This window comes from Mytilus galloprovincialis, chromosome 1 (genome assembly GCF_965363235.1).
Source record: "Mytilus galloprovincialis chromosome 1, xbMytGall1.hap1.1, whole genome shotgun sequence".
Taxonomy (NCBI): domain Eukaryota; kingdom Metazoa; phylum Mollusca; class Bivalvia; order Mytilida; family Mytilidae; genus Mytilus; species Mytilus galloprovincialis.
In genome coordinates, this window is record NC_134838.1 from 5,877,343 (window position 1) to 5,901,468 (window position 24,126).

Consider the following 24,126-nt stretch of genomic DNA (forward strand, 5'->3'; position numbering starts at 1 on the left):
AATAGCAAAAAGAAGGAAATTTATTAATATTAAAAAGATCTATTTTTTTGTGATTTTACTTGATGATAGCAACATGAAAAAGCTAAGATGAAAAGACAATCAGATATACACACAAAAGTAGACTTTATTTTTCAGCAAAAGAATAATTGATCGACAAATATCATTATAAAAGATGCACAGATGAATAAAGTCTTATCAAAAGTAACCAAATCGGAAACAAGAAATGTTTATAGTGCCCACGAGTAATAAGTATTTCCTACTTCACTAGTAACAACCGTCTTGTCTCTTGTGACAAGTGAAAAGTAAAATGACAAAAATACCGAACGTAGAGGAAAATTATGAACGGAAAGTTTTGCTACTATGCCCCAAAACATTTTACCCAAATAATTAGCTTAATATGTAGTCTTAAATATACCTGATGAGGCTGATATCAAAAACTATTTGCCCACAGAAATCTAAGTTGCATAGAAAACAATTCAACTGATAAATGATAAAATTACTAAAATATTATATTGAAACGATATGCTACATTTTGACAGTCTCTCTTTTAATCATTGTACATTTGAAAATAAAACTTAATATACATCCCCGTACAGTATAGAATGTTTTAAAATGCGTGATGATTTCTAGCATTAAGGTCACGATTACGATAAACTTGATTCATGTTTAGGAAAACTTCAGATAACACACAACTGCATTTAGTCATTTATTAAATCGGAAAATAACCTAACTTATATGTATACGTGCTGGATGTCCCAATGGCAGTTTCTCACAATCGAGAACAATTAAATGCAAACTTTGAACCTTTACGTAGAAAATAATATGAATTCCTTTTGTATTCAAGTTACATTTTATCTTTTGCCTCTTTGCAATTATTCTATAGGGAAGGGGTTAGGGAGGATCATTCACATTTTTATATTAATTATGTATTGTATAGAAAAAACATCTGGCATGTTAAAAGTAAGCAGTAAATATTTTTGAAGGTACTTTAAAAATAAATAGGTTGATTGTGTGAAATTATCGATAAGTGAAGATTTATCGTGTACAAAATACTTAGTATACCTTTTGTTATCAAGCTATTTGTTACATTTTATTCACCTGTCGACGACTTGATATTCTTCGACGGAGGTTCATTGATATTTTTATATTAATCATATATCGTAAAATTGACCTAAAATGTTCAAAGGATAGTAGTAAACTAGTATCAAAATACTGAAAAATATACAGATTGAGTATGTTAAAGCAGTGATATGTGATAATTTGTGGTAAACACAATCAGTTGTATTGAAAGTATCTATTGTTTTTTAGATAACCACACACATAATTATATCTGTTATTTACACATACATACATGTGGTTTACACATACATATATGTGGTTTATTACAGGTGAGAGTTGAAAACGATGTAATTTCCATTAAATTCCAATCGAATTATAATATACCAATTATTTGGATATTTGGTTGAGTCTGCATATACCATATGTATCAAGAAAACTATTTATGTCATTTTCTTCAACATTTAGGAAACCGGGTATATTGTTGCAATTACTCATGTATATTGAACAGATATATCATAAAATATCTGGGTTTTATATTGTGGTTTAGTGAAATTGTATAGAATTACTTATTAACAATTAGTTTTATACATAATGAATCATAATAAAAGGAGAAACCAAAGATAAAAAATGGGTATGCAAACAGAGTAATTGAAAATAAACTGATAATGCCACGGCAAAATAAAAAAAAATGACGCAAAGACAAACACCAATACAAAAAACACGACATTCAAACATACTGAACAGCAAGAACCCCACCAAAAACCAGGGGTGATCTCGAGCTTCTAATTCAACTGGGAATTACCTGCTATCAAATGTTGTACACCGTTTAATGGTCGTTGTGTCTTTTCTTAAAAAAAGTAGATTAACAAAAATACCGAACTTGAAGGAACATTCAAAACGGGAAGTCCTTTATCAATGACAACAGAAAAAGCAAACGAATGGCACACAACTGTCATATTATCGACTTGGCACAAGCAAATTGGTACAAATGGTGGATTAAAACTGGTTTTATAACTAGCAAAAACTCTAACTTATATGACAGTTGAATGTGATGAAAGTAATTCTAAATCGTACTCTGAGAGAAAAACAAATCAGGGTTACAAACTAAAACTGAGGGAAACACATGAACAATAAGCCTTTTTCCTGACTTGGTACAGGACATTGAATCCGGTTTGGTAGCAAGTCAAACCTCGCGCTTTTTTTGGCAATAAATCATCAATGCACTAAATATCATAAAACACATAAACTTGACAATAATAATTTGTTGGTCATAGAAAGTAAATACGTTTAATTTCACTAATCAAATTTTAAAATGTATGCTCTAGCAGAACTTGTTCGATGATAAGTCATTTGTAACTAATATTCTTTTATGGAAACAAAAAAAGGATTACAAAATAAGATTTTTAGTAATACAAATGGCTTGACTTATTTAAGCGGTTTTGATACAGCAAATTACTTGACATAATAGCTATTTTTTAAAGGACACTTATAAATCGGAAAAGATAGGTTTACATCGTCATCCTGTTTAACAAGGATTGTTTAAGTATCACTGAAATAAGAATTTCACAAGCGACTGAAATACATTAACTTCTTAATGATAATAAAGGAGCTGTCGAATTAGGAAATACAAAACCTTGATAGGAAAAAGAATAAAAAAGCCAACAGAGCACATACAACAATCTTAAGATTAAGCTACACGAACCTTAATTAGGATACATTTTATCATTTGCACAAAATACATGAGTTAACAGGTTTTAACATTCGGCAACTTGTCTTTTAGACAATCGTTTTTATTCTTATCGTATTGTTTATGTTCTAGACCATATGCGTTATTGGACAGTACGCGTACGTCTTAAGACAGAAATGTAAAAACATTCTGTGTAGCATACAATGAGAAAATATAATAAAAACGAGTCGAAAATTTATTCAAAGATTAAAAGGGTAGCTTTGTTACTGTAAAATACCATTGTTGAGAGATAAATAACAACAGTAGTTTACCGTTGTTCGAAATTCATAAATCAATTGAGAAAAAATAAATCCAGGTTACAAACTAAAACTGAAGGAAACACATCAAAAATAAGAGTAGAACTACGACACAACAGAAACACAACACGTAAATGTAACACACACAGAAACGAACTATAATAAAACAATGGCCATTTTCCTGACTTGGTACAGGAAATTTTAAGAAAAACATGGTGGGTTGAACCTGGAATTGCAGCTAGTCATACCGCGCGCTTTTATGGCAGTGTTAAATATAACATTAAAATGACAACATTACATGACATTACTACAGTACAAATGAATGCAGGAACATTCAGGACAAAGAAATACACAAATAAACATTATATTTTGACATAACTTAATACACGATACGTGAGTTTCGACTACATACGACTCTTAGATCTAGTGACACTCAGATCAAAATAGTAAAGAAAGCCAAATAGGTACAATAGGATTGTCCCCGATTTTTATGTGGGGTTGATGATATAATTTGTATAGTTGAAACTTTGTACAATCTTACATGTCATTTTGGCAAGATAAACTCTTGTTATGATATCTGACGTTCCTTGAAGCAACAAGTTTCAATTCGGTCGAGAGGGCCACCATAGGATTCAAATAGACAAGAAAGTAAACATTTTTAATTTCAATTGATTTAATGTTTACTTTATTTACATTATTCATCTAATTGTAATAATATTAATTTGTAAAACTCAATAAAATATTTTGATAAATTTTTGTCTAAAATTAACCCATGTGGTCCAAATACATTTATGGTCCAACTGGAACTAGACCGTATGTGTATACACATATGTTCCGACCGTATGAATATAGTCCAAATACTTATATGGTCTGGAACATATATAGCATTGTAAATATTCACACGAACTTCATGTTTAGTATAGTATAGCTTAAATATCTTGAAATAATGGAGGTATCCACTTAAAATTGGATTCTGATATTCGAGAACAATGAAGTATTAAATATTACCAATAGAAGGTACTAACCATTACCTTTTGAATTTTAGTTACACTCAATTATTAACTATAGACAACTTGGAGTTACTCTATAGGAATTTATTTATACTTTTATTTTAATGCTGACTTGTCTTCATTACATGGTAATAGTAAATTACTATAAATCTTTAAAAAAAACAACATTATATTATGTTGAAGCAATGAAACCTTATACTTATTATGTTGGAGATAAAGTGTTTTAAAAGAAACTTATGCTTTTGTTTAAGTACATACATTGTATAGATGAGGATGGAAAAATATAGACTTTATACTTTCATTGACTTCCAATCGAATTACATTACACGAATTATTTGGTTATTGATAAAAGCTATTATCTGGCAAACATGTCAATATTTTAATGTCATTTTTTCTTTTCATCAGTTAGGAAAACGATTATATTGTTGCAGTAGCGCTTTACCCCTATTTTAATACTTTTAATAACCTATTATATCTGTTTGTTATGCTCGTGCTCACATGTCGTTGTCGATATAATGGGATTTTACGTAACTGTCATACAAGTGAGAGGTTTAGCTAGCTATTCATCCAGGTTTAATCTACCATTTTCTACATACGAAAGGGACAGTTGTTATCCATTCGTTTGATGTGTTTGAGCTTTTTATCGTGTCATCAAATCATAAACTTTTAGTTTTGAATTTTCTTCGCAGTTTTTTTTGTGATTTTACGTATTGTTGATGTGGTTCTTAAATGGTTTTCCTATTTCGTTTTAAATAGATTAGACCGTTGGTTTTCTTGTTTGAATGTGTTCACAATAGTAATTTTTTTTGGAGCCCTTTGTATTGTGCTGTTCGATGTTAGCCATGGATCCGAGTTGAAGTTGTGAAAACAATACATTGTAGATAAGACTACTCGCGATTAATGTTGCATGCCATCTTAGTATTTTTTGTATATGAATAAAGGAGATATGCGGTATACGTCAATGTTCTCAAAGCAAATTTTTATTTGCTGTTAACGCATAAGCTGTTTTAGACCGTCAGTTCCTTTCAGGTGTAGACCTTTGTTATCTATTCGTTTTATGTGTTTGAGCTTTTGATTTCGACATTTGATTAGGAACTTTCCGTTTTGAGTTTCCCTCGAAGTTCGGTATTATTGTGATTATACTTTTTACAGCTCACTATACCGTTTGTATTCATTCATAGATGGAAGACTTACAAAGTCATACAGTGGTTTTATCTTAGCCATTTTGTTTCAGGTTAATAACTTTCTCATTTGCAATCAGATCTCACCTCCTTACTTTTATATAAGATGATAGACATTAATTTGTCTTCATACTTTTAATAAAATTACAATAATTCTATTAATCAATTATCAAAATAATTCCCCGTTGAAAAAAAGGATATGTGTTGCACAGTAAATTATAACCGTTAGTTATTTAAGGTAACATAGGATAAAATCAATATTTTTTTTTAAATCCTGTGAATTTATTTTTAGTGAATACAAATAGCTTCATTACGTTAATCTCATCTGATGTATATAGCCCTCCAATGGTAAGGATTTTTTCAGTGGTTTAAAACAGAAAACTGCATTCATGTCGGAAAAGATGGCATGAATTTATCTTCCTGATTGACTTAGATACATGTATCATTGTATTGATTACTAACAAACAAATAAATAAAGGCAACCGTAGTATACCGGTGTTAAATTGTCATAAATTGATTAAGTGAAAATAAATCCGGGTTACAAACTAGTTAGATATGACACCTGTCGTAACTAGTCATATTAAACTTATTATATCTGAGATATATATTAATTAAAATAAGTACAAAGATAACACAATACCAGTCAACGAATAATGCACAAAATCAAGAACAATTACCTTGCAATCAAAACATTACATTGAATTGATTTTCATGAGATCCATTAAACTTTATAAATTTGCATAATTTTTTTAAAGTTATAACAGAAACATGTGTATAACAAGGCAAAAGTCAATAAATGATAAAAAAAAAATCAACAAAAAACACAAACACACCACGATAGCCAAGACAATAACAAACAAAACTAAGGAGTAAACAAAGACTCAAAAAACCAAAGGACATTTACATCAACAGTTATAAATAATAAATAAGAAACAACACGAACTCCACTAAAAACCGGGAGTTAAATCAGGTGCTCCGGAAGGGTGATCATTTCATGCACCAAATACGGCACCCGTAGTGTTATTTCTTTGTTCAGTTCGGTAATGATGGAAGGTTATTATGATTGAGGAAGAATAGCAGATATGATTTCTGACACACTTTTGTAATAATGGCCAATCAGCTCATGATGGCGACCGTAAAATTTCTTGATTTAAGACCTTAATTTGATTGATACATAGCCCTGTCTTAGCAACTTTTGAGAAAGCAGTATTCCTCGTTCAACAAAATCAACGTACTTTGAGCTAGCTCTAGAGTAATGTATCAATTGAGACACATATACTCCATATGTTGGTGCCGCTGGATGTTGATACGCAGAAATCGAAAATTGACTATAGGATAATTAAAATTATCGCGTTTGTCATAAATTTTGGTATTCAACCTACCATCAGTAGTCATTTCGAGAAAAAGGTCTAAATATGAAGCAGATTTATCTGTGTCGGTAGTATCTTTAAATTCAAGTTCACTTGGATATATTAAATGTAAGTGATCACTGAATCTATTATTATTAAGAGACAGTACATCATCAATATACCGAAAGGTGAAATTAAAAGACTGGGCTTATTTCTTTTCTCCCTTCTGTACAAACCCTTGGATAAATTTTGCTTCATAGGAATACAAAAACAAATCTGCAAGTAGAAGGAGACAAATAATACTCCCGCTTTAAGTACTTTGAAAACACAGACATCTTTAGGGCGTTTGAAGAGAGGTCGCATGAAACGAAATTTCATGCCTACATAAAGCTTGAATCTAAAGTTCCGATTTGTAGTTCGGAGCAAGGATATAAAACTCCGAACTCAACAAATGACGTTTGACAACAAAAAATACACAAAAACTTAAAATAGTAATCACAACAAAATATGGAATTGATATAAAGGGTGAAGAGATTTCTTTCCCCAGTGACCCCGTGGTAAAAATCAAAATCAAATTAATGATCGATGCAATTCTATGTAACCCTTACGATGATTTTTTGTCTGTATAAAAAAATAAAACAGATAACTTTTCCACCTAACAGCACGGATAGTAAGTTTGATTTATCTGCATGTAATTGCTTTATTTTGGCCAAGTTCAATAATATGCTACCACAATGAAAGATTAAATTCTCCGGTTTACTCCAAAAGAGATGCGTAAAATACAAAAGAGACAAACAGAAAAGCAACAATACACTAAACACAACATAGACAACTGAGCAACACGAAACCGACCAAAAGTTTTATGGTGATATCATTGCATTAACTATGTATCAATTATTCCAAAGGTCTACACATCATTAGCATACTATGGTTGACATAAATATTATCAATTATTCCAATTGGTCTGCACAAGATATCCATTTTTAACAAAAGAGGGACAAAAGATACCAGACGGACAGTCAAACTCATAGATCGAAATATTGGACAACGCCATTGCTGAAAATTTAAAGACAAAAAGATAAAAAATAGTACACGGGGACACAACATAGAAAACTAGACTAAGCTACACGAACCCCACCACCAAAACTGGGTGTGATCTCATGTGTTCCGGAAGGGTGAGTAGATCCTGCTCCACATGTGGCAACATTGACTCTGCAGTGTTGATCAAGGCAAACATTTTGAAAATCCATAAACTAATACAAAAAGTTGAATAGCCAGGAAACAATAGAGAATCAATGACTGGTGTAAATGTCTTCCTTAATGGGGTCAGCCGACATTAACTCCAAGGTCAGTCATTTAGATTATTTTTTCTTGATTATATGTCTTATATATTATCCCTTGATATCTGTGGTTCAAAAGGTCAATATTTTTTAATCTCTCTAAAGTTTTGGAAAGTATGTTGTATATCAAGTCGGTCATGCTTACTGTTGATAAACCACGACTTATCATATTTGAGTGGGTTTCAATTTATTTTAAAGTTAACTCAAATACAAAATTATTAATCATAATATTTCATTAAAATATGCTATCGTGAGTCTTTCACAAAATTTTCTAGGGTGCAGAAAAAAAACCATTCCAACGTGTTACCGTAAAGTGCATTTTTCATAGCTTATTTTGTCACCACAGCCTATACGTCACTCAAATTATGAAATAAAATTATGTAGGAATATATATATGTATATATATTTGTAATCATATTTTATGAATAAGCATTCCTATTTTTTTTTTTTTCATTTTAGCTTTTCGTGACATATTTTCCCGCGGTTTCGCAGGTGATAATGTGATAAAAGACATTAAAACCTTCCTAAATACAAGAGTTATTCATGTTTAGTAATTGTTAAGAAAATTTTATGACAACGAACAATAGAATTAAACAAAAAGTGTAATAAATATTGTTTTCTGTTATCAGATACCGTTCATTTATAAAAGATAAATGAATTACAAATGATGTGTTGTTTTTCTATACCAAAGTTTTCCGGTATCTGTGTCTTATTATTCATAAAACTTTAAATTCGATTATTAATAATACAGCTTACATCTTAGTTGATAATTATAGATTATCGTTGATCATCTCAACGAGATTGCTTTTCGAGTTGAGATGACCAATGATAATCTGCTTATTGCTATTTTACCTATTACGACGTTGTCAATTTCATTAGCAACGCCACGTGGCTCCTTAGTTTTTAGTGATAATTTAACAATCTCAAGCGAATAGCATGATATAAAAAATTATCACAAAAAAAGACCAAAGGAATAATGCTTCATTATCACTGAACTAGTTTATATTTGTTTAGGGGCCAGCTGAAGGACGCCTCCGGGTGCGAGAATTTTTCGTTGCATTGAAGACCTATTAGTGACCTTCTGTTGTTGTTTACTCTATGGTCGGGTTGTTGTCTCTTTGGCACATTCCCAATTTCCATTCTCAATTTTACAAAATAGCGATAATATTAAATACGTTTGGAACGACAAGGCGGGTATAATTAAAAACGACTCATTCTTACTTGAACTTTCCTAAAATTCAATTAGAAAAGCATTAATTGAACCTTACAATAATAACTGGATACAAGTTCATGTAGAAATATGCATATCCTCGACTTTCCACGAACAAACGAATTAACACGAAAAGAGTAGAGAATATAGTTTCAATAAAGGTTTACGTAAGTTAAGTTACATGAATGACTTAACAAAAATTATACATGTATATCCTCGTGATAATTCAAGAAATTAAATTGGACCCAAAATCAAACTTTATTGATAATTTCTCCAATATATCTATGTAAAAGTGCAATTGTTTTCCTAATTTGAAGCTATGAGATGTCAGTGTGCACTTAGTACAGTAACTTAAAATCAGGACCATTTGGCTCATACGTGTTGCGAAATAATATATGGGTATCATTCGAGAAAAATTATCACAAACAGTTGCTGACGAAATAATTGTTCGGTTTACGCGTGTTTTTTAAAATAAAATTAAATTTGTGTAAATAAAACCAAACTGCATGTGAATTTGCCAATCGTTGCTATAAAAGACAATTCTGGCATAAAACAACACCTTGATAACAACAAATCATATGCTCCTTGAATATGAAATGAGTTATAATTCAATGTTTATCCTCTTTCTTTTTTGGCAAACGCATGTAGTTTAAAGTAATAAAAACGATGTCTTTAAAAAGAATTTGATGCTGATGGTTAATCTTTGAATGGTTTTCATAATCAGTCGTAAACTCTGGACAATTTAAAGCTTTGCACAAGGTAAGATAACTGTATACTATTGAATACATAATGTGTAATCTCAATATTATAATACATGTGAAAACAGATGCATATACAATCAAGAAATAGGCACATTCATTATCCTTTGAAAGCCCATTGAATAAGATGTTAACAATTCCAATTTACCAAAGAGGAACGAAAGATACCAAAGGGACAGTCAAACTCTAAAACAAACTGACAACGCCATGGCTAAAAACGAAAAAAGACAAACAAACAACAGCACACACGACACAACATAGAAAACTAAAGAATAAACAACACGAACCCCACCAAAAAAACTAGGGGTGATCTCAGGTGCTCCGGACGGGTAAGCAGATCCTGCTCCACATGTGGCACCCGTCGTGTTGCTTATGTGATAACGAATCCGGTAAATAGTCTAATTCGGTAGGTCACATTCATGAAAGGAAAGGGGATTGTAGTTACGACGTAAGGAACAAATCCGATATCATTTGTGAACCGGTTATTCCATAACGCCTTTTTATCTTCTTTAACAAAGAATTCTACTTCGTTTGTTTATTTTCATCTGGGTTTCCACAGGTCATTAGTATAGTTATTGCTATAATATTGCATGATAAATTTATTATTATATTATCTATTATTTACTATGAGGACCCCATTACAATTAAGCTTGTTTGCTTTCATGGGTCATCCTTGGGTCAATGCATTAGTGACACCTATGTCACAACCAATGCAATATATTTTGTATTAATATTTTTTGTATATATTTCCTATTATCTATATTTTACATGTATGACTGTGTACGTGGGTTACTGTTTCATTGATATACCCATGTTATCTTCTGGAATTCGCAATTGTGATTGGTCATTGATATCCAGCTGATGATATTTAAGCTACCACCTCTAAAGCTTTGTAAATGTTTTAATATTAAATATTAAAACGTCGCTAAATATTTTGTGTACGTTTTTTCTAGGTCTATTACATATTGTTGATGTCATACATCTGTTCATCCTATAAAACGGTACACTTAGTGGGGAAATAAAACATTTATCATATATTTTTATTATCAAAGTGGTGGTTACAATTAATGATTTTGTTAAAAATCGTTTTTAAGGATTATAATTCTTTGTCAAATATGTTCTCCTATTTATTTTTTATTGAAGTCCTGTAATGTTGTGTTGTCATTTTAATGTTATATTTAACATGGGCATTAAAGCGGGGGGTTTGGCATGCCAAAAAACCAGGTTCAACCCACCATTTTTTTCCTATAAAAAATGTCCTGTACTAAGTCAGGAATATGGTCATTGTTATGTTATAGTTCGTTTCTGTGTGTGTTAAATTTTAACGTTGTGTTTCTTTTGTGTCGTTTGTTTCCTCTTATATTTGAGTGTAAACTCACATTATAAAAAGACGTGTCGAGATACTTTTCTATCCCAAATTTATGTATTTAGTTTTGATGTTGTATTTGTTATTCTCATCGGATTTTGTCTAATGCTTAGTTCGTTTCTGTGTTTGTTACATTTTAATGTTGTGTTGTCATTCACCTCTTATATGTAATGCGTGTCCCTCGGTTTTGGTTTGTGACCCGTATTTGTTTGTTTTTTTCTATCGATTTATTATCGACTCAGTTTTCAATTTAAATCTAATGACTACTGTCGGATTTAAAACATCTATTATGTAACTTAAGATACTACAATAGTCAAACGATAAAATCTGGAGGATTCTACGACGATTTTATTTCAAGGTTTAGGATGTGAATGTAGGTGACAAAAACTTTTATTTCTTTATATATTAAAATTCTGTTTAAAATTTGTTCTCCTTGATATTGCTCAACCAGTGGAAAATTTGTCAAAAATTTGGGACATAACAAATAAAATTGCAACGAAAGAGTTTTTATGTTTCAATTTAAAGAAACTTCACCTTTTTGTTATATCCTACCTTGACATGGATCAAAAGAACTTAAGAAAACAGTTTACTTTAATTCAATATAAGTGTCATCCATTAAACTTCAATTTTTAGATTCATTTATAAAAGAACTTACTTTTATTTGTACTCATTTAATCAATGCCGGGTAATTAGATATTCGCTTGTTCCAGTTTAATGAAGATGCATTAAAGATATGCTGGTTTGTTTACATTGCAAAAGAGAATAAACAATGTCTATTATCGTGGTTATTTTTAGATAAAAAGCAATTTTCATTCTTTGTTAGTAGTGCTTTTGTTTTTTAAATTTAGTTCATTTTTTTATTTTTGAAGTTTATTATAACGTCCATTTTCACTGAACTATCTTATTTCTATATACTATACAGCCGGTTCAGCGAGCACACGTTTAGATCATTTGTTTTTAACAAACGTTTGCAAAGTTTGCATAAATTTTGACAAACTAAACACTCGCTAAAAATGCGTCTACAGTTTGTCGTTCGTTGTTTGTTAGTACAAACGATGCATTTCTTTCTCCAATCTTTTACTCCATCTAACCAAATGGGAATTATTAACGTATTTAATAGTGGGGTTGTATAGTATATTCCGATGTCAATCGTTTGAAGACATGGTGTATTGCCAGATAAAAAGAGAGAAAATATATATTTTAAACAGTACCTATAATATGTCTAAAATTATTTCTCTCCTCGGGAAAATGCCATAAAGGAAAAGGAAAAAAGCTTTGCATCCCCCTTTCATAAAGTAAATATAATAAACAACACCGACTTTTTTTCATTAATCGCCTTGATTTAAACTTCCGCATGTACTAAATGCAGTTATTATATATATTGTGCCTGAATTATATGTGAAAGTCCCTCAAGTTCTTTTTCTTACTTCATTTGGTCTTTACGAGAATTAAACATAGTAAAAAGTAAAATCACAAAAATACTGAACTCCGAGGAAAATTCAAAACGAAAAGTCCTTAATCAAATAGCAAAATCAGAAGTCCAAATACATCAAACGAATGGATAACAAATGTCATTTTCCTTACTTTATACATGCATTTTTTTGTTTATGTAGACAATGGTGGATTAAACCTGGTTTTATAGTTAGCTTAACCTCTCACTTGTATGACAGTCGCATCAAATTCTATTAAGAACGACAGGTCTTTTGTTGAAGAAACAACTAGAACTATACTAAGTTTCAATGAAATGTGCTTCAATGCATTAACTAATGAACTGTAATGTCATTATTTACCGTGATTGAATGCAAACTGCATTTATTTAACACATGTAATTATTCGACATTTATCGTGTGTTTAGACTAATTCGTGTTTTACTCAAAATTCGCCATTTTTTATAGTATGTAAAGGTTTTAGGCAGAAACAATGCTTTCCTCCGTTTATGCGACTGATATAAAGGAAAGTCACTAACGTATAGTTTAATATTATTAATCACATTAGAGCTAAAAATCAAGAAACAAGGTATACAATCTTTGGTTCATACTGCGTTTAAATCTTTTACTCTATCTAACAAAATGTTTACATTTTCTACAGAGAAATATTAACGTTTTTAATAGTGTGGTGTATAGTCTTTTATTCGATGCCAATCGTATGAAAACATGTGAATTGCAAGGAAAAAAAGAGAGAACATATTTATTCCGAAAAGTTCCTACAACATGTTTCAAATTATCTCTCTTCTTGGGGTGAAAATGTCATAAAAGAAAATGAATTAAACATAGCATCCCACTTTCATAAAGTTAATATGCTAAATAACAGCGACTTTTTTCATTGTTCATTGGTTTCATGCTCCGTGCAAATACAGTGAAATTTGTATCATAACTTTAATATATAGTGATTTTTATTTCACATTATGCATGTATCACGTGGTTATACTAACAAAATAATTAAAGAATGTCAAATTATAATGTGTAAACGGTCAGAAGGAATATAAGTTCTACCAATCATTACAGATAATAATATTGTTTGAAGGTATATAAGTCAGATAATGTATATTCTAAATTAGAAATTTCTTGTCAAATAACACACCTCGTGGTGTTGTACAACAACACACACTTTAAAATATGCATAATTCATAACGGATTTTGAAACTATTTATTGTGAGTGTTTCAGCATTTAAAAACAAACACGTGTTTTATATAAATATTTAAATGTGGACTTTCATCATATTTAAAAAAAATATTGATGCTGATCCAAGAAAGGGCCAGGGGAATCACCTTTGATTAAACTAAGATATCCGTTTTCAACTGACGTTTTTATAAACGAGCATATTACCATAACCCTCCGACAGTCATAATCATACAGGTTTTTATACATGACTCAAGAAAATCCCCAGTCGGTAATGTTATAATAGAATACTGTAAGTATTGGATTAAAGTTTATAAATGTTAAGATGGCAGTGTTAATGTACATCTCTTCCATTAAAAAAAAATATCATTTAAAAAATTTGAATGCCATAACAACCGACTGAGTTTTTTATGTCATTTTTCAAAAGTTTTTAATTGCAAATACGTCAGTTTTTAAACAATGCATCATTATTTTTGCAAATGAAATGTAAGATGATACAAAGAATTACCCTAACTGAAATATCAACGAAAGACTGACAACATCACTAGGACAAGAAAATAAAATGATTTTTCACAGAAAATTAAAGTTAAAACAACATGGACCCTAACCAAAATGGGAAATTACCTATTAACCGTAATAAATTTTCAAATAGAACAATTAGTTTATTTCTCATTGAAAAGAGAGCATCTTTTTTTCGGATATAGACTCGTCTGATGTTGTTGCGTTACATTTGCTAAACAAGGTTACCCTCCGTGTATATTTGTTTTATAACTACCAAAGTGTGTAATTATTGAACTGCATACAAATTTATAACAAATATACCGAAATCTAAGGAAAATTCAAAAAGGGAAAGTGCATAAAAAATGAAAAAAATCAATGAACAGAATCAGTGAAAGCTGTCATTTTGTTTTAACTGCACTCTAAATTTATTGGCAATATCTCATAAAAGGGAAGTCGTGATTATGTTATCCAATAGGCCACATCCACCTAAAGATATGACGAAATCGAAGATATCCTGTATCATGTAACTATAGAAATATATCTATAAATAAAAAATTAAATTCATAAGAGGCGTTTAAAAATGCATTATTCGGGATCCATATGAAAAAGTCGTATCTTTTTTTTTCATTTTTCTTTCTAGTTTTTTCACGACAAACTGCTGTTGAAATAAATGAAGGTGTACCTAAGCCAAAGTTTGTTATATTTCAAGGTATAATATGTTTTAGATATGATTATAAAAAAATATATATATCTAGGATAATTTAAAAGTTATGTACTTTTAAACGAGGTAAAACACGGTTACATTTACATCAACTATAAAACCAAAAAACTAATTTCTGTAAAAGTACATTCTGTTATCCATGTAGCTACATCTTCTGAAAATAAAAATGCTACCAAAGGTTTGATGATTCTATCAATGATGATATATGCTTTGATACATTGTTAATTTTGTTCTAAATTCATTAAATTTCAAACATATCTATTTGACGAACGTGGTAAAGGTATGAACTATCCCCCTCCCTTTGGTACAAAATAAAATCAGAATCGCTTTTGAAAAACGCCTTACGATAACAATAAAAAAAAACCACTAATATGGTGGCAGATTTCAAGTTACATGGAATCAATTATAGGCCAACGTACGGCCTTCAACAATGAGAAAACCCAATACCGCCCTACATGAAAAATAACACATATCAAACAAGAAAACTAATGGTATATTTGAGTAACAGTACAAAATAAAAACAAGCTGTAAAAATCAGTTGCAATTGGCTCGACTAGATGTACAAGGAAACAAGATCCAAAGCACCGATATTAAGGGAAATTTACTGAAAGCTTGTTCATAGCCAATTAAAATTAAAAAATAAAGTATGTTCTCCAAGACTACATAGTAATGTTTCGGCTTTATGTAGTTTCAATTCAATAATTTTATTTTTACATATATATATTCTTGAAACAAAACTGAATGCAACTGTTTGATTATTAGACATGTAAAATGATAAATCTTTAAAAGGTCATTGAAGAAACAAACTTAAGGAAGGGCATGTAACGACTTAAATCTGATATAAAATGAATTGGGATAAAGATTATATAATCATTTGTCTATCATTTTACCTTTCGCCTCCAAACCACTCCAAGCATAAATTTAATCTTTGATTTTTAATTAGATTTTTCAACATCCGTGTTGTGTTCCCCACATCGAATTTTTCAGTCGCTTCCATTTTTTAATTTTTAAATAATGTATTGTTATTTCTTTTTACTTCATACATGTTGTGTTCCATCCAAAATAATTATATTTTATCTTACTTTACTGCAGACCACATCCTATAGCCAATCTTTGTACGAAAAAAGTAAGGGCAATTAAATCTGCAACATAATCAAATGAGTCAAAGTGCTTATTTCAAAGCACAAAAAGTATTTCAATGATTTATGAAATGTCGTTTGCCTTTAAGGTCCATTTATGATCAGAAAATTTATCATGAAAAAAATCCCCACGCATACAGTTATTATAACTACGTCTCTTATTGGTACGCCAGCTAGATTCATGTATTGTTTTGCTATAATAAGGCCTAATATTAAGATTTAAGGGGTATTTTGGTATATTTATTAATTGCAATCAAGAGAGAGTAAACTTTTCCGAGCATGCTTGCGGCCCATTTTACTTTTTAAATATTTACGTTTTGCAGACTACTCTTATTCATTTGTTTTTAATAACACCAGATATTTTCGTATAAAGGTGCACGTTATGAACATATCGTCATATGATACCTGCTCTCATTTTACTTTTTGTATTGTGCATTTGGATCATTTCTGCCATTTCTTGTATACACATGTATATGGATAATATATGCTGCAAAAAATAAAACCTTAACGAGTTAACATGCAAAATGCAAAACGTTCATAACAAACATACAACACATGAAAAAGTTCCAAACAAGTCCATCAAGTTGCAGATAAGATACAAATACGGTTTTAAAATGGTTTTGCAAAGACAAACTAACAGATATTCAATAAAGACAAATTGATAAAAACAAACGTTGAAGCAGCCAAAGTTGACATAAAGCACAAGCATAAAATAGAATAACCAACTTTTAAAATGATGAATCATGTTGAACGTCATAAACGTAAACGATTACATCGTCACATTTGCAAATTACACAAAAAAGGATCTTTGCCCTGGACTTGTATTTATGATGAATTTTCAGGACTAAACTTTAATGAATACTTATAAACAACCGCAGTACACCTAATATTGAAATTGCTCATAGTATATGGACTATCAAATATTTTTGAATAGAAATCACTGTGAGGGTAAAATATATACCTTTCGGAGTATAACTATAATAATCAAATGACTTGGCAGTACCTTCGAGCAATAATTAATTGCAATCTTATCTACATGTGGAAAGCATAAAAAGCAAAGTTTAATATAGCACCGAGTAAAATGTCTTTTTGAATATTCTTTATTGAACATTATGTTTGTTGGACTCAGAAGGTGTTACAGTCTCAAAAAGTTCAGAGCATTCTGTTTTGAAATATGATTTGTAGCACTTATTAGTGGTTACTAGATTTGCATGCATACACCGAAGCTGATATATCAGAGACCAGTGATAAGATATAGGAAGATGTGGTGTGAGTGCCAACGAGACAACTCTCCATCCAAATAATAATTTATAAAAGTAAACCATTATCGGCCAATGTACGGCCTTCAATACGGCGCCTTGGCTCACACCGAACAACAAGCAATAAAGGACCCAAAATTACTAGTGTAAAACCATTCAAACGGGAAAACCAACGGTCTAATCGATATAAAAAATGTTTTAGATTTTGTAATTTAATCACTTAGCTTTAATTGAGGGTGTGGGTGCGTAAAGTACATACTAGTAAATGATTGCCATGGTAATATACCCACGGTTTTAGATGGTTACATGACTTTCCCTAAATGTCTTTCTTTCAATATAGCTTACTGCGTCAATCAAATAAATTTTACATTTGTAACAATCACAGGTGGTTTTTGTTTGAGAAATATTTTTTGTTAAAAACATTTTGTCTAACAGGTTATTCAAAGCAGAAAACTAATTTTCACAAACAGGTTTCTAGACGTCTGTGTACTTTTCCAACATTAAACATTTTGTCGACTTTCCACTCTGTTTTTTTTTTTGCAGCAAATATTGAGTGGTTTCGAACGGCGGTATACTACTGTTGTTTTTATTTTAGATTTCAGTTATTTGCCTTTTCTGTAAACAGTTGCACTTTGTCTTAGTTATATAAATACCAAGTCCTTTTTCTTAATAACTAAAGGGATAAAAAAAACTTTACATATTTTAGTTTGCCTATACCGTTTTAAATATGATACTAAGAGTGAAAAATTAAGGTGAAGACAATTTTAACTTACTGCAAAAAAAAACGAAAAAAAAAAAACTATATTTTGTTTTAAATTTTAGAATCATGTGTTCAATTAATTTATTACATTGGATACCCAAAATGTACCTATTATTTTTATTTTTCACGTTCGTAATTATCTCAGATGGTGCCATTAAAACAAAATACATATATGGTTTGGCGATATCTGGCCACAGCTTTTATTCATAATATGATAGATTCATATGATATATAATATATATATATATAGATAGATAGATAGACCATAGATGTATACATGTATGTAGATAGATCTATGGTCGGTTACCCGAAGATAATATGGCAACCAGGTAGATAGATAGATAGATATATATGAAAATGTAAAGATGTAGATAGATATATATGAAAATGTAAAGATGCACCGTGGGAAACACTGGTGGTTTAAATTTAGAAAACACCGTGGGATACACAAGTGTAGTCTGTATTATCCAAAAACCGAAAATTTCATAGTTAACATTAAGATTCTATGCAGCGAATTCTGCAATTTATGGGAATCTATTTATGATGCTCAACGTTCAAATAAAAGTCACTTTTCTCAATCGCGAACAAGTTAACACCATCAGTCAAATCTGTATCACCACTGTCACCGACACAAACCTGAAAAATAAATACAAGAGAGCAGTATCTCGTACAAAAAAAAAAGGAGTGGGAGGGCGGGTTTTGAATTTTTCCGCTTACAAAATTTAAACAGCTTGCTTTCTGTTTTGAAATATGATTTTTAGCACTTATTAGTGGTTACTAGATTTGCATGCATACACCGAAGCTGATATATCAGAGACCAGTGATAAGATATAGGAAGATGTGGCGTGAGTGCCAACGAGACAACTCTCCATCCAAATAATAATTTATAAAAGTAAACCATTATCGGCCAATGTACGGCCTTCAACACGGCGCCTTGGCTCACACCGAACAACAAGCAATAAAGGACCCAAAATTACTAGTGTAAAACCATTCAAACGGGAAAACCAACGGTCTAATCGATATAAAAAACGTTTTAGATTTTGTAATTTAATCACTCAGCTTTAATTGAGGGTGTGGGTGCGTAAAGTACATACTAGTAAATGATTGCCATGGTAATATACCCACGGTTTTAGATGGTTACATGACTTTCCCTAAATGTCTTTCTTTCAATATAGCTTACTGCGTCAATCAAATAAATTTTACATTTGTAACAATCACAGGTGGTTTTTGTTTGAGAAATATTTTTTGTTAAAAACATTTTGTCTAACAGGTTATTCAAAGCAGAAAACTAATTTTCACAAACAGGTTTCTGGACGTCTGTGTACTTTTCCAACACTAAACATTTTGTCGACTTCCCACTCTGTTTTTTTTGTAGCAAATATTGAGTGGTTTCGAACGGCGGTATACTACTGTTGTTTTTATTTTAGATTTCAGTTATTTGCCTTTTCTGTAAACAGTTGCACTTTGTCTTAGTTATATAAATACCAAGTCCTTTTTCTTAATAACTAAAGGGATAAAAAAAAACTTTACATATTTTAGTTTGCCTATACCGTTTTAAATATGATACTAAGAGTGAAAAATTAAGGTGAAGACAATTTTAACTTACTGCAAAAAAAAAAAGAAAAAAAAACTATATTTTGTTTTAAATTTTAGAATCATGTGTTCAATTAATTTATTACATTGGATACCCAAAATGTACCTATTATTTTTATTTTTCACGTTCGTAATTATCTCAGATGGTGCCATTAAAACAAAATACATATCGTCGCTGGGCTTCTAAAATGTTGTAAATTACAAATTTTTCAAGAAAAAAAAAATCTCACAAACAGGCTTTGAAAATTTTGGCAAAATTCATGCTTCCAAAATGTCGTATGTATACTTGAACATTTTTGTAAATGGCAGTGAAATAAAAACTTTTACATTTCTGGGTTATCCAAGAACTTAAATTATTTTCACAGAAATAAAGAAATGTACAAGTATTTTTTCCCAAAGCCATTCTACAACGGTTTTCAAATTTTCATACAACATTTTGGAAGCAAAATTTACAAACAACTGACATTGGCAATTTTGTAATATGTCTTATTTCACACATTCCGATTGGTCTAACTGCATGTTATTTTGTGATACCAAAGATTTCCTCCCGCCAAGACCATTGGTGTCAAAAAGTGTTTTTAGCCAAAAAAATCATATACGACATTTTAGAAGCCCAGCGACGATATATGGTTTGGCGATATCTGGCCACAGCTTTTATTCATAATATGATAGATTCATATGATATATAATATATATATAGATAGATAGATAGATAGACCATAGATGTATACATGTATGTAGATAGATCTATGGTCGGTTACCCGAAGATAATATGGCAACCAGGTAGATAGATAGATAGATAGATATGAAAATGTAAAGATGTAGATAGATATATATGAAAATGTAAAGATGCACCGTGGGAAACACTGGTGGTTTAAATTTAGAAAACACCGTGGGATACACAAGTGTAGTCTGTATTATCCAAAAACCGAAAATTTCATAGTTAACATTAAGATTCTATGCAGCGAATTCTGCAATTTACGGGAATCTATTTATGATGCTCAACGTTCAAATAAAAGTCACTTTTCTCAATCGCGAACAAGTTAACACCATCAGTCAAATCTGTATCACCACTGTCACCGACACAAACCTGAAAAATAAATACAAGAGAGCAGTATCTCGTACAAAAAAAAAAGGAGTGGGAGGGCGGGTTTTGAATTTTTCCGCTTACAAAATTTAAACAGCTTGCTTTCTGTTTTGAAATATGATTTTAGCACTTATTAGTGGCTACTAGATTTGCATGCATACACCGAAGCTGATATATCAGAGACCAGTGATAAGATATAGGAAGATGTGGTGTGAGTGCCAACGAGACAACTCTCCATCCAAATAATAATTTATAAAAGTAAACCATTATCGGCCAATGTACGGCCTTCAACACGGCGCCTTGGCTCACACCGAACAACAAGCAATAAAGGACCCAAAATTACTAGTGTAAAACCATTCAAACGGGAAAACCAACGGTCTAATCGATATAAAAAACGTTTTAGATTTTGTAATTTAATCACTCAGCTTTAATTGAGGGTGTGGGTGCGTAAAGTACATACTAGTAAATGATTGCCATGGTAATATACCCACGGTTTTAGATGGTTACATGACTTTCCCTAAATGTCTTTCTTTCAATATAGCTTACTGCGTCAATCAAATAAATTTTACATATGTAACAATCACAGGTGGTTTTTGTTTGAGAAATATTTTTTGTTAAAAACATTTTGTCTAACAGGTTATTCAAAGCAGAAAACTAATTTTCACAAACATGTTTCTAGACGTCTGTGTACTTTTCCAACACTAAACATTTTGTCGACTTCCCACTCTGTTTTTTTTTTTGCAGCAAATATTGAGTGGTTTCGAACGGCGGTATACTACTGTTGTTTTTATTTTAGATTTCAGTTATTTGCCTTTTCTGTAAACAGTTGCACTTTGTCTTAGTTATATAAATACCAAGTCCTTTTTCTTAATAACTAAAGGGATAAAAAAAACTTTACATATTTTAGTTTGCCTATACCGTTTTAACTATGATACTAAGAGTGAAAAATTAAGGTGAAGACAATTTTAACTTACTGCAAAAAAAAAAGAAAAAAAAACTATATTTTGTTTTAAATTTTAGAATCATGTGTTCAATTAATTTATTACATTGGATACCCAAAATGTACCTATTATTTTTATTTTTCACGTTCGTAATTATCTCAGATGGTGCCATTAAAACAAAATACATATATGGTTTGGCGATATCTGGCCACAGCTTTTATTCATAATATGATAGATTCATATGATATATAGATAGATAGATAGACCATAGATGTATACATGTATGTAGATAGATCTATGGTCGGTTACCCGAAGATAATATGGCAACCAGGTAGATAGATAGATAGATATATATGAAAATGTAAAGATGTAGATAGATATATACGAAAATGTAAAGATGCACTGTGGGAAACACTGGTGTTTTAAATTTAGAAAACACCGTGGGATACACAAGTGTAGTCTGTATTATCCAAAAACCGAAAATTTCATAGTTAACATTAAGATTCTATGCAGCGAATTCTGCAATTTACGGGAATCTATTTATGATGCTCAACGTTCAAATAAAAGTCACTTTTCTCAATCGCGAACAAGTTAACACCATCAGTCAAATCTGTATCACCACTGTCACCGACACAAACCTGAAAAATAAATACAAGAGAGCAGTATCTCGTACAAAAAAAAAGGAGTGGGTTTTGAATTTTTCCGCTTACAAAATTTAAACAGCTTGCTTGCTGCGATGAAATTCTAAAAAGGACTAAATTACGTCACAATATATAACGTCACTCATGTTAGGTAAATCTAAAACATAAAACACAAACCGTCAGTGGCCCAGCGATAACTGAATTTAAGTCTACTTAAATTCCATTAAGAAAACCGACCGTACAGAAAACTGTATTTGCTAACCTTTCAATGTCATTCGGTCGTACAGTGAACTGTATTTGTTAACCTTTCAATGCCATTTGGTCGTACAGTGAACTGTATTTGCTAACCTTTCAAGGTCATTTGGTCGCTGGTGGAGAATTGACTCATTGAACATCATACTTTTATAAAAGTTTCCGTTCTACATTTTTTTTATTGTAGGTTGGTCTTCATTTACTATATAGTTTCACAACATTAATTTTAAAATGTAACCTGGATTAGTTTTCTCTCAATCGATTTATCACTTTTGAACAGCAGTTTATTACTGTTGCCCTTATTGAATCCAAAACAAATCTTAAATAAAAAGAGTGTCCATATTGCATACATAAGATTGACAAAGATTCACCAATAGAATTGTTGTTATTTACATTCAGTTGAAGGTGGTTTTCATTTTTTTGGCAGAATGTCTAACATTCAAACAACAACAAGTTATGTTAAGATAGGTATTAATTTCACAAAAATCTAAATAAAAAAAAAACAGATATGACTTTATTCGGGTGAACATGAAAAAAAACCGTTTAATTTGTATTGTTTAACAACAACTGCTAAAGTTTACTTCATATTTTCAGTATCATTATCATAATTGTTTTATTTATCACTTAGTATTCATTGTTTGTAAAATACGCCTTATGACCGGAGAATGGTTTGATAAAATATTCAAATTCGTAAACTATGAACTACATATTCATAAAAACGAATAACTGATGTTTTGTTGGTTTTTTTTTTCTGTCTCTGTATTTACAAAAAGGAATTAAAATCCATACGTATTGGATTTTGTACGAAAAAGAAATGTTATTTTCTAATTTTTGAAAAGATCTTTTCTGAACGTTGCGTGCAATGTTTTCCATTTTCTCACTAATAAGGAGTCGTCATCAGTTGTAATGTGATCGGTTTGAGTATGTTAATTTAGTATATTTAGTCAATTTAGAAAGACGATAATAATGACAAATTAAGAAAAAAGTACGAATTGTTTAGTCTCTGAGAAAAACCTATAAGATAACAGTCACTTTCGTTGCAAAACAGGTGCACAATGGTAAAGTTACGTTACGTTTATTTTATGACTGCAGTATGTAAAACAATAAGTTGTAGTCAGTTATTTACAATACAGTGAATACATAGTTCGTAGTTAATCCAATAATACAGCTCGGTTTTGTAAAAGAAGTCAGACCCTTCATTTCTTTTTTTTCAATTCTTTGGTTGTAATTTGTGTAAACTCTTTTGTCTTTACGTCGTCCTTCGATTTTGTCTGTTTCTCTCGACTTTTTCTACAATATATGCATGTACAGTTTTATATTAGAGATAATTAAGCATGTTTTTACAATAATTATCGTA